At 49.4% G+C, this 13,892-nt stretch overlaps 1 protein-coding gene across 2 annotated transcripts in view; it reads right to left on the bottom strand.

The window, feature by feature from the left end:
* ERG (ETS transcription factor ERG) overlaps window positions 1–13,892 on the bottom strand; it is a 264,354-nt gene that overhangs the window by 249,936 nt on the left and 526 nt on the right. Inside the window, exon 1 of one of the 2 annotated variants that reach the window (XM_019420352.2) lies at window positions 13,259–13,340. The exons of the other annotated variant lie outside the window; for it this stretch is intronic. The gene's annotated coding sequence lies outside the window, so the exon portion shown is untranslated. Of the gene's footprint in view, window positions 1–13,258; window positions 13,341–13,892 lie in introns of those variants that run through there. 2 annotated transcript variants of the gene reach the window in all.

Raw genomic sequence — 13,892 nt, 5'->3', positions numbered from 1 at the left:
CCACCGGCCTCTGGGGTCTTGTGTTGCAGCTGGGGTGCTCCGGCAGCCCGTCAGGTCTCGTCCACCCTAAGTCTGATAAGCATCCTAGCACCTTCTCACAAGCGGAAGGACTGTGTGGTCTCCAAGTCTGTGTGTTTAACGGAGCCCTCTGAGAGAGGCAGCGGGAGCTCTTGGGAGGGTTTTGCTTTACCACTGTCTGTTTTCAGGCCACGCTCTGGGGCAGATGCCCTCCCTTCTCTTAAACAGAATCTTTTTCAAAGCTAAGCATGGGGGGAGGGCGCCTGGGGGGCTCAGACGGTTGAGCTTGGGCTCAGACTTGGGCTCAGGTCACGATCTCGCGGTTCGTGGGTTCGAGCCCCACGTCGGGCTCTGTGCTGACAGCTCGGAGCCTGGAGCCTGCTTTGGATTCTGTGACTCCCTCTCTCTCTGCCCCTCTCCTGCTTGCGTTCTCTCTCTCTCTCTCTCTCAAAAAAAAAAATGAATATTAATTTTTTTTAAAAAAGCTAATCAGTTCTCAGAGGATAAGAAAAGTCTTCCCTCTTTTCATGTGTAAGTACAAATTATACCTGAATATGTGTACACACACACACACACACACGCACACACACACATTTAATATATATACCATAAAATTCCTAATGGTGTCAGATTTGCATGTAGGAAAAGGGGAGGGTAGGGGAAGGATGCCTGCAAAGACTCCATCTGTAGGGCATCGGTCATGAAAAAGTGGAAAACACGAATTTAAGCCTGAGGGTAACTACATCCGAAAGCATCGCTTGGTCTCCATGTGTTTAGCACCAAAGCCTCGTGATAAAAGCCGTCTGCATTTACCCCAATCAGTTTAGGATGTCCCCATCATTATTTCTAGAAGACGGATGCTCCCCTGATATGCCCTTTAGCCAACGAGTCACACACACATCGCCTCTTGTTCTGGAAGCCGGTGGGTGTCGAGTACAAGACAAAAAAACCAAAAAGAAACCAAAAAAAAAAAAAAAAAAGGTTAAAAAGGAAAGAAATAAAGAGCTAATGGTCTGAGACAAATGAGGCAGATGAGTGTAGTTACTGAAAACCAGCAACCTATTTTTTAAAAAGTCTACCAGCCGCAGATTTCTCAGGACATCTTTCCATTGCATATTATGTAGCCAAGGCAGCAATCTCTGCCTTCTTGCCTTAGTCTGTTACAAATCTCGCTCATTCCAAAAGGGAAGCATGCATTTCACTTTCTCGAATACATGATATGCAATTCTTATTTCACTTGCTTGGAGCAAAGATTAAAAACTGGTGCTCAATCTTGCTTCCCTTGCCAGGGCAAACGTAACGAATTCCGATCCTCATTTCCACGACTTCTTTCATCTAGGGTGGACCAGAACGCATTCCCAATGTCTCAGGACGCAGCCTGGATTTCCACCAGGGCCAGGATGCTGCTGCACATCTTTGACCTGAACCGGTCAAGCCCTTGCCAGAGAAAGAAATGGAGTCGTTTTACTCATAATCTCAGAAGTTACCCACGCAGGCGGCCTCGCACGCCATAAAAATAACATTGTGGCGACCTCAAAGGGTAACTTACGAAGCACGGACAATAAGTGGAGTGTGCTTTCTGTCCTAAAAATCCCAGACTACGGCGGACTTATGAATAATTTTCAACAATCAGGAAGTCTGCAAAAATCCCCAGTCTTATAAAGACTGCATGGTGCTCATCAAATCTCCTAAGACCTCTGTGTCCCTCCCCCCTCTGAGGAGGTCCCTGGACCTGACTCCTAAGGGCCAAAGCCAAAGAAGCAGGCACCTGCCTCCAGCAAATCCCCTCCGATTCCCTCTCATTCCCAGACACCAATTTCCATGAAAACCAGACACAGGACAGAAAGCAGAGCAGGATATTCCAAAATCGCTTCAGATCTGCAGCCTGATTTCATTAGACTCGCCGGCTTGTTTCTTTTAGCCCCCGTGCGTGCCCACGGCAGGTGAAATTTCGCTGGCACGGCCACCTCAGACCCCATGCGCTTAAGGGGACCAGGCCGGTGCAGGAGAGGCAGAGATGGGAGGTTCCGGTGCCGAGGGGGAGACGTGTCCGCCAGAGGTCAGCAGGAAGTGGGGGGCACTTAGCAACGCTCACTGTCCTCACTGACCAGGTGTCTCTAGAGCCTGACACTATCATGTCACTGTACCCGCCCCAGCATAAGAAAGGTCTTCAGCCTGGAGGCAAAGACCCCACGGTTGTCGTCCCCAACCCAAGTCTAACTCACATAGCAGCTTCCAAGAGCACACGTTGGCCATTTCGCACCCACAAACACCCAACCTGAGAAGCTGGTGGGGAACCGTCTGGGGACGGGGGCGACACAGCCCCTCCCTCTGGCTTTCTGTCGCCTTCACCGTGCCACAGCTGACAGCTGAGCCCCCTGGCTGACAGTCCCACAGTTAGCAGTTTGTCTCCGAGGTCTCCCCCGGGGACGCGGCAGGGACCCAGCGCAGAAGCGACTGGACGTAAACCTCCCCGGCCAACCTCAAGGTCTGGTCGCCAGCGGTGACACAGATTTTCCTCCAAGATTTGAAGCACATGTGGCTTACATCAACGCGGTCTCGCATCCATTCTCTGTTGAGACCACTTGCCTCGCACATTCTCATATTTACACGTTCACTGAACGTAACCCCAAGTGAATTATTTCAGAAGGCTTAATGCGCTTCAGACTTCTCAAATACAATTTAGGCCTTAAATTAAATTTGTCGTCCCGTGGGAAACCAGTAGGTTAGACGCAGCCGACGGCATCCAGGGGACACGCAGGAGCCCCAGAACAGAACTGCGGTTACTTCTAGAAGGATCTCGCCTGGTAGCCGAGGCTCCCCGGTGAACGGAGCGGGATTCGACCGCAAAACCGGATTCGGCGTCCAGGTGTGAAAGCAGTGGAGCCTACTGGACGCAAGATAAATATTCTTGCAGCTTTGTGCGTCCCTCGACGGCCTTACCATGAAGCGCCCCAGCGGCCAGAAACGTGTGACAGAACAGACGAGAGCGTACAGCCCCGTTCATTCATTTTGAGGTCTGGGTTTTGTTTTTGTTTTTGTTTTTGTTTTTAATAAATCACAACATTCTTTGTCCCTTTTGTTTGGTTCCCCAATAACTGCGCAGAATTAGGTGTTAAATTTGCTACGGTGAGTAGAGTTGAGACCAGCCACATGCATTTTACTTAAAACTGGTTTTTTGGGGGGTTTTTTTGTTTTGTTTTGTTGTTTTGTTTTGTTTACAGCAAGCACTGCCCACTGGGAAAAATAAACCAGAACAAGGAGAGCAAAATTCCCTTATCAGGCACTAGCGATAATGAAAACAAACCATTTACAAGGAAGCACAGACGAGGAGTTTGCTGCAGACCAAGCACTGGAACTGAAAACAAATTTCTTACTCAGGGAAATGTGGAGGAGTAAGAATCTACAGTGAAGAGTTTTTTGTTTGTTTTTTGTTTTTTTTTTTCCTTTGCATAAAAATTAAATTAAATCTGGGGCGCCTGGGTGGCGCAGTCGGTTAAGCGTCCGACTTCAGCCAGGTCACGATCTCGCGGTCCGTGAGTTCGAGCCCCGCGTCAGGCTCTGGGCCGATGGCTCGGAGCCTGGAGCCTGTTTCCGATTCTGTGTCTCCCTCTCTCTCTGCCCCTCCCCCGTTCATGCTCTGTCTCTCTCTGTCCCAAAAATAAATAAAAAATGTTGAAAAAAAAATTTAAAAAAAAAAAAAAAAAAATTAAATTAAATCTGAACACCAAAGCGTGCATATGGTAAAGACAGCTATTCAAGGACAGTCGTTCAGTTATTCAGCGATTGAAAGACACATTACACAGCACACTGACGATAACAAGCAACGAATGAACAACATGACTGACTCTGTAAGACTTTGCCACGAACTTGGGTGCTCCACGAAGAGGGAGAGGCCTATGTGAGATGAACCTGCTGCTACCAAACCGCAGATTCTTGCCCTCGAAACTGAATTCTGCAACGATCCACCCCATCGATGTTCTTTCTTTCTCAGGGATCCCGGCACCTCAAGAATGTCACTCTTCGGGGGCGCCTGGGTGGCCCAGTCGGCTGAGTGTCCGACTTTGGCTCAGGTCGTGATCTCACGGCTCGTGAGTTCGAGCCCCGTGTCAGGCTCTGTGCCGACGGCTCGGAGCCTGGAGCCTGCTTCGGATTCTGTGTCTCCCTCTCTCTCTGCCCCTAACCCACTCACATTCTGTCTCTCTCTCAAAAATAAACACTAAAAAAAAATATATATATAAAAAAAAAAGAATGTTATTCTTCAAAATGATAAATTGCATTTTTCTCAAGAAACTGTCCACACGCAAAGTAAGAAATTTGTCATCCTACTGGAATTGCCTTTAAACAGGGAATAGTCAGGTAGGATTTTTTTGCTCATGAAGTTGTCAGAGCACAGGATTCCAATCAAGGCAGCACGTACCCATTACGGGGTATGCAAAGTGTCCGCCTGAAAGTAGAGATTTTATTTTGCTCTTTCGAAGAACGAAGTGAGTCAACAGGAAACATTATATATGAATTTTCCCTCCGATCTGAAAAGTGCAAAGTTAGTACTGAATGTGCCACGGCTAGTGTTAGGTTTTCTGTTGCAATCCTAGCTGGTCCCACAGTGACCTTCCAGGAGATAGCCAAAGGAGATACAAAGTCACAGCATCCCAGTCCAGTGAGCGAGTTATATTACAAATTTCACAGCTGCTGCCCGAGTACATGAAACAGGAACTCCTCTTCCCAAGATTCTAAACCTGCGCCATCCACTACGGTGGTCGCTAGCCACGTGTGGCCGCTGAGCCCTCGAAATATGGTCAGTCCAGCCCGAGATGTGCTGTACGTGCAAACTGCACACCGGCTTTTGAACATTTACTGTAATAAAAATAACGCAAAATAGCTCACCAATATTTTTATACGCATTGCATTTGAAATGATAATATTTTGCACGTTGCATTACATGAAATCGATTGTTAAAACGAATTTAACCAGTTTCTTTGTCTTTCTTAACTGCTAAAATGTTTAAAACTAGGCGTAAGACTTGCACTCGACGTTCTCTGACCAGTGCTGCTCTGACCTCCCACTGACTCGGCCTCTTTGTCACCATGCTCCCTCCTCGTCACTTCTGTCAGCGGGCTCTCTGCTCTGACCAAGGGGATTCCAGACAGCAGAGCCCTTGCAAAGATTCCAGAACTTGACGTTGCAGGTTCTTACTATCGGTGGGACTCTGGCCTCCGCCCTCCCAAGCCTCACTCTGCTCTTCTGGAAAACGGGGGCAATAAAGGCCCTTCCTCCAAAGAGCCACGGCAAGAGTGACCTACAGTGACACATGCCCCATGCTTCCCCCACCTGGTGCACCCAATGTCAATTACAACCCTCCAAACACCACACTCTTCCTACCTTTTTGCAACACTATTTTATCCCCTATTTTAATTGCACACTGGAGGGGGTGCCTGGGCGGCTCAGCCCATTAAGTGTCTGAAGTCAGCTCATGGTTTGTGATTTCTAGCTCTGCGTCGGGCTCTGTGCTCACAGCTCGGAGCCTGGGGCCTATTTCGGATTCTGTATCTCCCTCTCTCTCTGCTACTTTCCTGCTTGTGTGCTCTCTCTCTCTCTCTCTCTCTCTCAAAAATAAATATTTTTAAGAAATAACTTCACACTTGGGATATTGAAGTAAGTGTCTAGATTGGTCCGTCCAGAACCAGGAAGGGTTGGGCACTTCCTGTGCTACATGGACCACCTCCCAAGTAGCACCTCCAACACCCTGAACACGAGCAATGCCTAACACCCCTGCCCCCTGCCCACTGCAGCCTGCAGTCTGTCCCCACCGAATCAGGGCCAACACACCACCTGGCGGCACGGCACAGCCCCAATGCCTCGTCCTTCGGGAAGCATTCTTGGGTCTTCCTAGGGTATGGTTTAGATCACTCTTTGATCGTATGATTCTTATAAGATGGAAAATTTTTATATTCCACCTTGTTCCAAAAAAAAAAAGATGTAAAGTGATCTACAAGGATATATGCAATATAAAAAGGTTTTTAAAAACTCAGAAGTAGGGGCGCCTGGGTGGCTCAGTCAGTTAAGCGTCCAACTTCGGCTCAGGTCACCATCTCCCAGTTCGTGAGTTCGAGCCCCGCATCGGGCTCTGTGCTGACAGCTCGGAGCCTGCAGCCTGCTTGGGATTCTGTGTCTCCCTCTCTCTCTGCCCCTCCCCGCCCCCACAAAAAGTAAACATTAAAAAAAAAGCAGTAGTTGCAAAATAAATAGTACGGATGAGGCTGTAGGAGGAACAAGGGTAAGAGCCCTGCAGGCGGGCTGTGGGGCCGCTTGCCGGAGCTGGGCCAGCCAGCCAAAGGCTCGCACGATTTCTCCCGAATCGAAGGCTAAACGTGAGGTTCTCCCGTGGGTCCGTAGAGATAAGGGCCTGTGCGATGGGATGAGAAGCTTGCCCCGTGTGTTGCCTCGGTGGGGTCTCTGTCACGGCCACCGCTATACCCATCAGAGTGCTTGACGTAGCAGCCCCATGGGGGCCACCACCGCCATCGCTGCACAGCGCGGGGCCCTGGCTCACCATCAAACAGGCCCGGGCTGAGCAGGTGGCCGTCCTGAATGAGGCCCTTTTGTCAGCATATGAAGTCACCTCCTCTCTAGATCCCGCAGCACGGGCCTTCACCACCACCCCCCCGCCCCCTTTCCATATTTCAACGTCCTGACGGTACAACCCGAGGCTTCCCCAGTGCCCCACGCGGCGTCTTGCACAGACCCTGAGTCAGGAACGCAGCCTGAAAAGGCAGCTCGCCATTCCCTGGTACATTTCCCGCACCTGCCGGTCTCCCTTCCTGGACTCGCCCCTCTCTGACCCAGAAGCCCCCTCCTCCGCCGGCGGCCCGAGACCGTCACCACCTGGACGGAAGCCGGCCACGGTCCGACCTCTGCCTGTCAGCGTTCCCTGCGTCCCCGGGCACGCCGCCTGGCCCGCATTCATTTCCGCCTGGGGACGTGTTTCCCGAGGACGCTGCTCTCAGAGTGCTATTAGCGATCTGGAGTGAAAAGGGCTATCGTTCTGTTTGCCTGCTGTCAATACGATTAGCTGGGAAAAGAATAAATCAGGCGGGTCACTAATTGCCGGAGTCAGACAGGTAGAAAGGTGAGCTTCCCGCTGGAATTTTCCGGCTTTCCCCATTAAATGTGCAGTGGTGTTCCGAACCTCCAGATGTACCCAGTGCCTTCATCGTCCCTAATGGACCCAGGTCCCCCGTGTCTCTGTGTGGCTGGTGCTCTCGTTTAATAGGTGATCCAGAAACCTGGATTGCAAAACACGTTCCCAGGTCGCCTAAAACCAATAAACAAAACTCAGCATGATTTAATGCTTCGTTTTTGCAAAGAAAAACTTTATGCTGCAGCTACCTGTCGTTCTACACGCGTTCTGATACATGGAGACAAATGTAACCCCTTCTCTGCCTCCTGGTAGTTCCCTGTGGGGTCTGCGTACTTACGGGATGATTCTACTGGCTCAGCTCTGGTTTTACCCGTTCGGTAGGGAGTGTTGGGGAGACACTGTCCTTGGGGGATGTTCTGTTTCATCACCTGCATTTATAAGTAAGTCTTAGAAAACCGCAAAACTACATCCAGTTATGTAGTGGGCCGCTTCAGAACTGATGCTCTTTCAGCTATGAAATCCTCTCTCTTTGAGACCTCAAGCGGTAATGGGTATGCTCTTCCTCTGCCTCCAAAGCCGGGACTTTCATTTGGGTCTCAGAGCTCGGAGGAAACATTGGTAAGATGCTGACTTAACCTGCCTTCTCCAGAAAAGACCGGCAACATTCCCTGGATTTGATCTTTATTGTCATTATTTCTATTTCAGAACTCCGCAGTGAAGTAAATTTTACTGCCAGGGTCAAATAGACGAGAAAGTACTTTTCGATCCTGGAGAAGCAAATTTTCCTCTCCTTTTGCTGATTCTGTCATCTCGCCGCTGTATCTTGCGCTGCAAAAAGAGCCAGAGCCTTTGCACGAGACGAAGTTACATTCTGTGCAATTAGAGACCCAGATTTGTAAATGTGGCAGCAGGCTCACACCGGCTTTGTGAGGTCGGATACGATATTAATGAGAAGGCACTCGAAGTATGAGATGTCAGAACGTTCCTCAGCTGGCAGTTTCTTTTCTACGCGTTTTTGCCTCGCTTCCTAATAAAAGAAACTTCAGCTTCCTAAGCCGTTTCATTTAAAAGTTTAATATTTGGGGCACTGAGGAGGGTACTTGTTGGGCTGTATGTAAGCCAAATGGACAACAAAATATACAGAAATAAATAAACAAACATAAATAAATAAATAAGTAAATAAATAAATAAATAAATAAATAAATAAAAGTTTAATATGAAGGGACACCTGGGTGTGTCCAACTCTTGGTTTCAGCTCAGATCATGATCACACAGTTTGTGAGTTCAAGTCCCAAGTCGGGCTCTATGCTGACAGCAAAGATTCCCTCTCTCTCTCTCTCTCTCTGCCCCTCCCTGCCTCACTTCCACGCACTCTCTCTCAAAATAAATAAACTTAAGGAAAAAAAAAGTTTTACATTAAGATCGTAAGTGGAAAATGTTTCCCAACATTTTCTTTTACGAGCACACACTTCCGTCATTATTTATACTCGGCTTAGATCTCTGTAGGCCCATGTAAGGATCCTGAAGTCCTACCCGGTTCACTCCTGGGGTCCTCCCTGCAAGGTGCCCTAGTGGTCCCCTCCCCCTCCCACCAGGCTCCTCATGACAGCTCCTTTCAATCTCCTCTCAGAAGCCTGAGATCCTCATTCCCTCGGCTTCAAGCGGAATTCCTGGCCTCAGTGACACCGAATGGGAACGTGACTTCCCCCGCTGCCGACTGCAATCAATTTATTCTGTGAAGGCAACGGGTCGTTAGCAGACATGGTTAAGACCCTGGGTTTCTCTTCCTGTTCCCAAGAGCAACAGAGTCTGAGGTCCATCTTAGCGCAGACAGAAAGGTGACGACACCAGCGAACCCATGCCCCCGATGCGGCTGTACCCAAGGTGGTCACGCAGACCTCCCTGCCCGGAACACAGAAAAACGCGCACTCCAATTCTGTCTTTCTTTTACTCTGCAACTTCAGCTAAGTTACTCAGCGCCAAGAATCCACAACCCACACTTCCACTCCGACCCAGAGAAGATGAATCTTCCCACCAGGAACGGAGAGGAACAGAAATCGGGCAACGATAGGACACCAAGCGGGGCTCACCTCCTGTGCTCCCCTGGACCTTAACCGAGAACTAAACACACATCTTCCCTTTTATTTTTTTTATTTTTTTAATGTCCATTTATTTTCGAGAGAGAGAGAGACAGACAGAGCATGAGCAGGGGAGGGACAGAGAGAGAGGGAGACACAGAATCCGAAGCAGGCTCCAGGCTCAGCTGTCAGCACAGAGCCCGACGCGGGGCTCGAACTCACAAGCTGTTGAGATCATGACCTGAGCCAAAGTCGGACGCTTAACCGACTGAGCCACCCAGGTGTCCCTCATCTTGACTCTTAAATTAAGATTTGGGAACCTTTGCCGGACTTTTAATTAAGTGAAAATTAGAGTTTCCTGCTATTAAAAAATATCGCCACGCAGCTGTCTGTTTTCTTTCCTAACTCGTTGGACAGATGCTTCCCCCCCCACCACCACTTCCAGGGGGAATAATTATTGGAATAATATTATTACTAAAAGGAATCCCATATGAGACACCAGCATGTGTGAAAATCTCATTCCCACTAACACAATTCAAAACCAAAGGGTATGTTTTGAAAGGAGGCAGCCACCCATCTCGTTTTTAAAAACCTTTCGACACGCTGACAGTGTGTCCTAAATCAGATCTCACGTCTCGTCGTCTAGGATTGTAATTTTAAAAAGCGATAAATTAACTCAAAAAGGCTTGTTTTCCACACTTCGAGGATATTTCATTCTCCACACGCAGCCATTTTCAAGCAGAAAAGTCACATAACTGGACTTCCTTTGCACACACTTCTGAACATGCGCGGAGTCAAGGTAACTGAACCCCTTACTTTCATTGTTAAATTACTATTTCTCCTACGCAATCAGGGTCTTCCAGATTATGACATGTGGCCTTAAAAATAGAAGAACTTAAAAGTTACTTTAAATCTAAAACGTAGACCCAGAGCTCCATTTTTGGACGCACCCTTTAATTTCTTGGTGCTGTCTACGTTTTACTTACACTTAAATTTAGCCAAGTTAATTTTAGACCACCCGCCTTCACTACCTTCGCTAGGTCTGCAATGTTACAAACATGAAGCATTGAATCCTCTCTCCTTTAAATGCTAAAATGTTAGAAATAAAAGGTAAAGTTAAAAGGGGAATCTCTACCCCCCCCCCCCACGCCAGGCTCTTTTGAAGAACTGTTTGGAGGCTAGTCCAGACCACTGGAAACTCCTGTCATTTATCTACAGAACAAACAGCTTTGAATCAATAAATGTGGGCCGCATACTGACAACGCAAAATGTACAAGTAATTAACTCACGGCTAATACTCAACGCTAAATGTACAAGTAATTAACTCACGCCCAGAAGTGCAAAGAAACACTAGAGAGAGATCATCCAGAGCATCAACAAGCCCTCGTGTGCGAGCAATCACCAGCTACCACCGTGACTTACAAAGTCCCCCCAAGACCCCCAACTCCCCACACTTCCGCAACCAGGTATCGAAACGACCTGAAGTTGCGTCCGAAACATTTAAATGCTTCTACTGCACGTCGGCTTCTTTTTCTTACAGATGCCGCTCCAGAGTTTTTAATACAGTTTCAAGTTCAAGGTGTAGACCATAAACAAAAGCTGTATTCTGAAGGACTACATCCCCTAGGAAAAGCCCAAGAATCCTTCCACAGAGAGGGGAAAGAACACAGAACCCCCTTTGGCATTCTCCTCCTCACCGGAAAAGCTTGCCTGGGAAGCAAAGGCTGATGAAGCCAGGAGGCGACACAGAGACTTGTAGTTAGAGAGCGATCAACTCCCACCCTACACGGAGCTCCATCAAAAGGCCGGGGTTTCGCGCATGATGACTTAAGTTACCTTGGCCACATCTTGTTTCCCCAGCTCCGTAAGTCTCGTTAGAAACATGCAGGTGTCTTTATGTCAACACCTCCTGAACAGAGTTCTATGAAATCGAAGGCAGCACTGACATTTATTCAACATGACAATGTCTCCCCACCACTCCGTATCATATGACCGACGCCGACCTGCTATCGTTTTTCACTGAGGATAGGAAAAGCCTCCAGGAACATTAGCTCCTCTGTCTTGTGAAGAAATAATTCCCCCTTCTGTTATTTTATGTTCTTGTTTAAGGATAATGAGCCGGAAAAAAAAAAATCAGAGCGAATATTAATTGTAGGGAAAAAGTTGGAAGTTTTCTATTATCTATTTGCCTATGATACGAGACATGATATATCCCATGCGTGCACATCATGTGTATGACGCTTTACAAAAGCACGTAAGTTAAAAATCCATTTTGACATCTTGGGGAGATGCTTTCCTTCTTACATATATATACATATCTGGCACTCCCCTGGGATCTTAGCCCTTACCACAAATAAAACACTGGATTTTTCTGAGATTAGAAATTCAACAAGCTTTTTCTAGAATACCAAAACAAAACATGGGAAGTAGAGGGAGGACTGTTGATATCCACACGGACACGCAGCCCCGTTACATAATCCATTCAATGGGAAACGCTGATTTTCAAAATTTTAGCTGAAGGAGGAACATCGGGTTAAATCCCCAGGCACTCATCGTGAAATCACAGACTCATGTAAAATAATGTATCACGAGCCTACCCTGAATTTTTTAAACTAAAATGAAGTCATGACAAAGTGTCAGAAAAGAGAAGAAACTGTAATTTTAAGTGTAACTGGAATGACACATTCTGAAACCTATAAATCAAAAGATATAATACCCATTCGCCAGCACCGTGCAATGTCCGAATGAAGCTAGGATTACCGGACCGCAAACGGCATTTGTGATGTGGGTAGCACTCATAAAACCTTTCTTTAGAATTATGAAACTTCACATACTAGCCACAAAGTTTGCATATCTCACCCTGCTTCCACCAGATTTGTCATTTCGATGGTATGATTAGCTCATTCATAATTTGACACCCACTGAAGTAATTTGGTTGGGTTTGTACAGAACTCGTGTTGCCTGGTCTTCCCGGGGGGCTGAAGGAGCCCACACCAGCGGCTGCCAGCAGAGCAGGGGTTAACCCCAGGAATGTGACAGTTCTCCGGGTGATAAGGTGATGCGGAGCTGAGGCTGGTCAAGGGCTCTAAACTACTTGGAGACAACCGAAAATCCTCAAAAGTAGTTCCAATGATAAATAAACTCTATGCGCTATGTTATGTCACCCCGGGGAAGAATACAATGTTTTTTACTCGCATTGGAAGTTTTTTGAACTGCAGAACTACAGAAACATGTCGAGTGTGAAATCTGTGGCCCATATGAATAAGTTCTTTTGAAGGATAAACGAAATTACCCTTATATCAACGAGTTGCATTAAGTGCACATCTGCATCAAAATTGTTTACCCATTTTACTGGGCAGTCTGGTCTGCTATTAATAATAGCATTTAAGTTTTAGGCTTAAAAATACTAAAAAAATAAGTCTATAAGTACCTTTTGTAAACCATCTCTATACCAAGGCTATCTGATTAAAAAAAAAAAAAAAGAATTACAGGCCACATTTTTAAACATGCCAAGAACTCCCAATTAAGGTGGCAAATTGTAAGCACGCAAACATAACAGCTGCAGGCTGAAGTGTCAGAGGTGACACGACGGAGACAGGGACGGGGGAGAAGAAAGAGGCAGAGCCCGGTTTCCCGGGGTTTGGAGCGACGTCGGAGGGAGAGTCCCTGCCTGCAATGACCCAGCGGGGTGACAGCCTAGTCCACATCTGGTCCCCGCTTCCAGCCCACAGTGGACTTCAGGGCAACACCGAACTCCCATCGAGGCAAGAACGAACACGCTTTTTTTTTTTTTTTTTTTTTGCTCGGTGTCCCAGATGAGGCCCCCGCCAATTTCGGGGTCCCTGCTCCTCTCCGTCCCGCCCGGGCCCCGCGCGCCTTCCCCGGGACCCCGGGCAGCGCAGCGGCGAGCCGTCCCTCCCTGCGTCGCACGCCCCACCTGTCCCCGCGCCGTCGGAAGGGCCGGCCACCCCGCCGCCGCCCGCGCGGGAGCCGGGCAGGGCGCGCGGGGCGCGGGACTTACCGGAGGCGAGCGCCGCCGTCGGGGAGGGCGTGTCCCGCACGTGCGTGTCCGCGCCCGCGTGTGCCCGCGCGCGTGCCTGGCGGTGCGCGCGCGGAGCCGGGCCGCACTGACTCCCGGGGCGCCGACGGGCTCAGCCCATGGTGTGGGCGCCGGCCTCGGGGAGGCTCCGGCTCCCGCCAATCGCCGAGCAGGGAGGCCGCCCCGACGCGCGACCCGCGAGCGGGAGGTGCGCGCCCGGGGGGCGGGGCGCGGGCGCGGGGGCGCGCGTGTCCCCGGGCGCGTGGGGGCGCGCGCGTGGGTCTGCGGGCGCGCGTGTCCGTGCGCGCGCCCGGGGGCCGGGGAGCGCGGCGGCGCGGGCGGGTCTGGTCGCCGCCGGGTTTAGGACGGAGCTGACGGCGGGGGAGGGCGCTGGGGGCGAGGAGGAGGAGGAGGAGGAGGAGGAGGAGGAGCTACAGCCGAGCCCGGGACGGCGTGAGCCGGGCCGGAGACAAACCCGGGACGCGCCTCCAGGAGGGGAGACCAGAGGAGTGGGGCGGGGGGAGCCCCGGAGGAGCTTGCTTCTCGAACTCGGGGTCGCTTCTGGTGAGAAGCAGTGTTTTTTTTTCTTGCCCAGCCTCAGCCACGACAGACGTCA

Source organism: Panthera pardus, unplaced genomic scaffold, assembly GCF_024362965.1.
Source record: "Panthera pardus isolate Hobbes unplaced genomic scaffold, ASM2436296v1 HiC_scaffold_16, whole genome shotgun sequence".
Taxonomy (NCBI): Eukaryota; Metazoa; Chordata; class Mammalia; order Carnivora; family Felidae; genus Panthera; species Panthera pardus.
The sequence above is the reverse complement of the archived record's forward strand: the minus strand, read 5'-3'. Positions and strand labels throughout refer to the sequence as shown.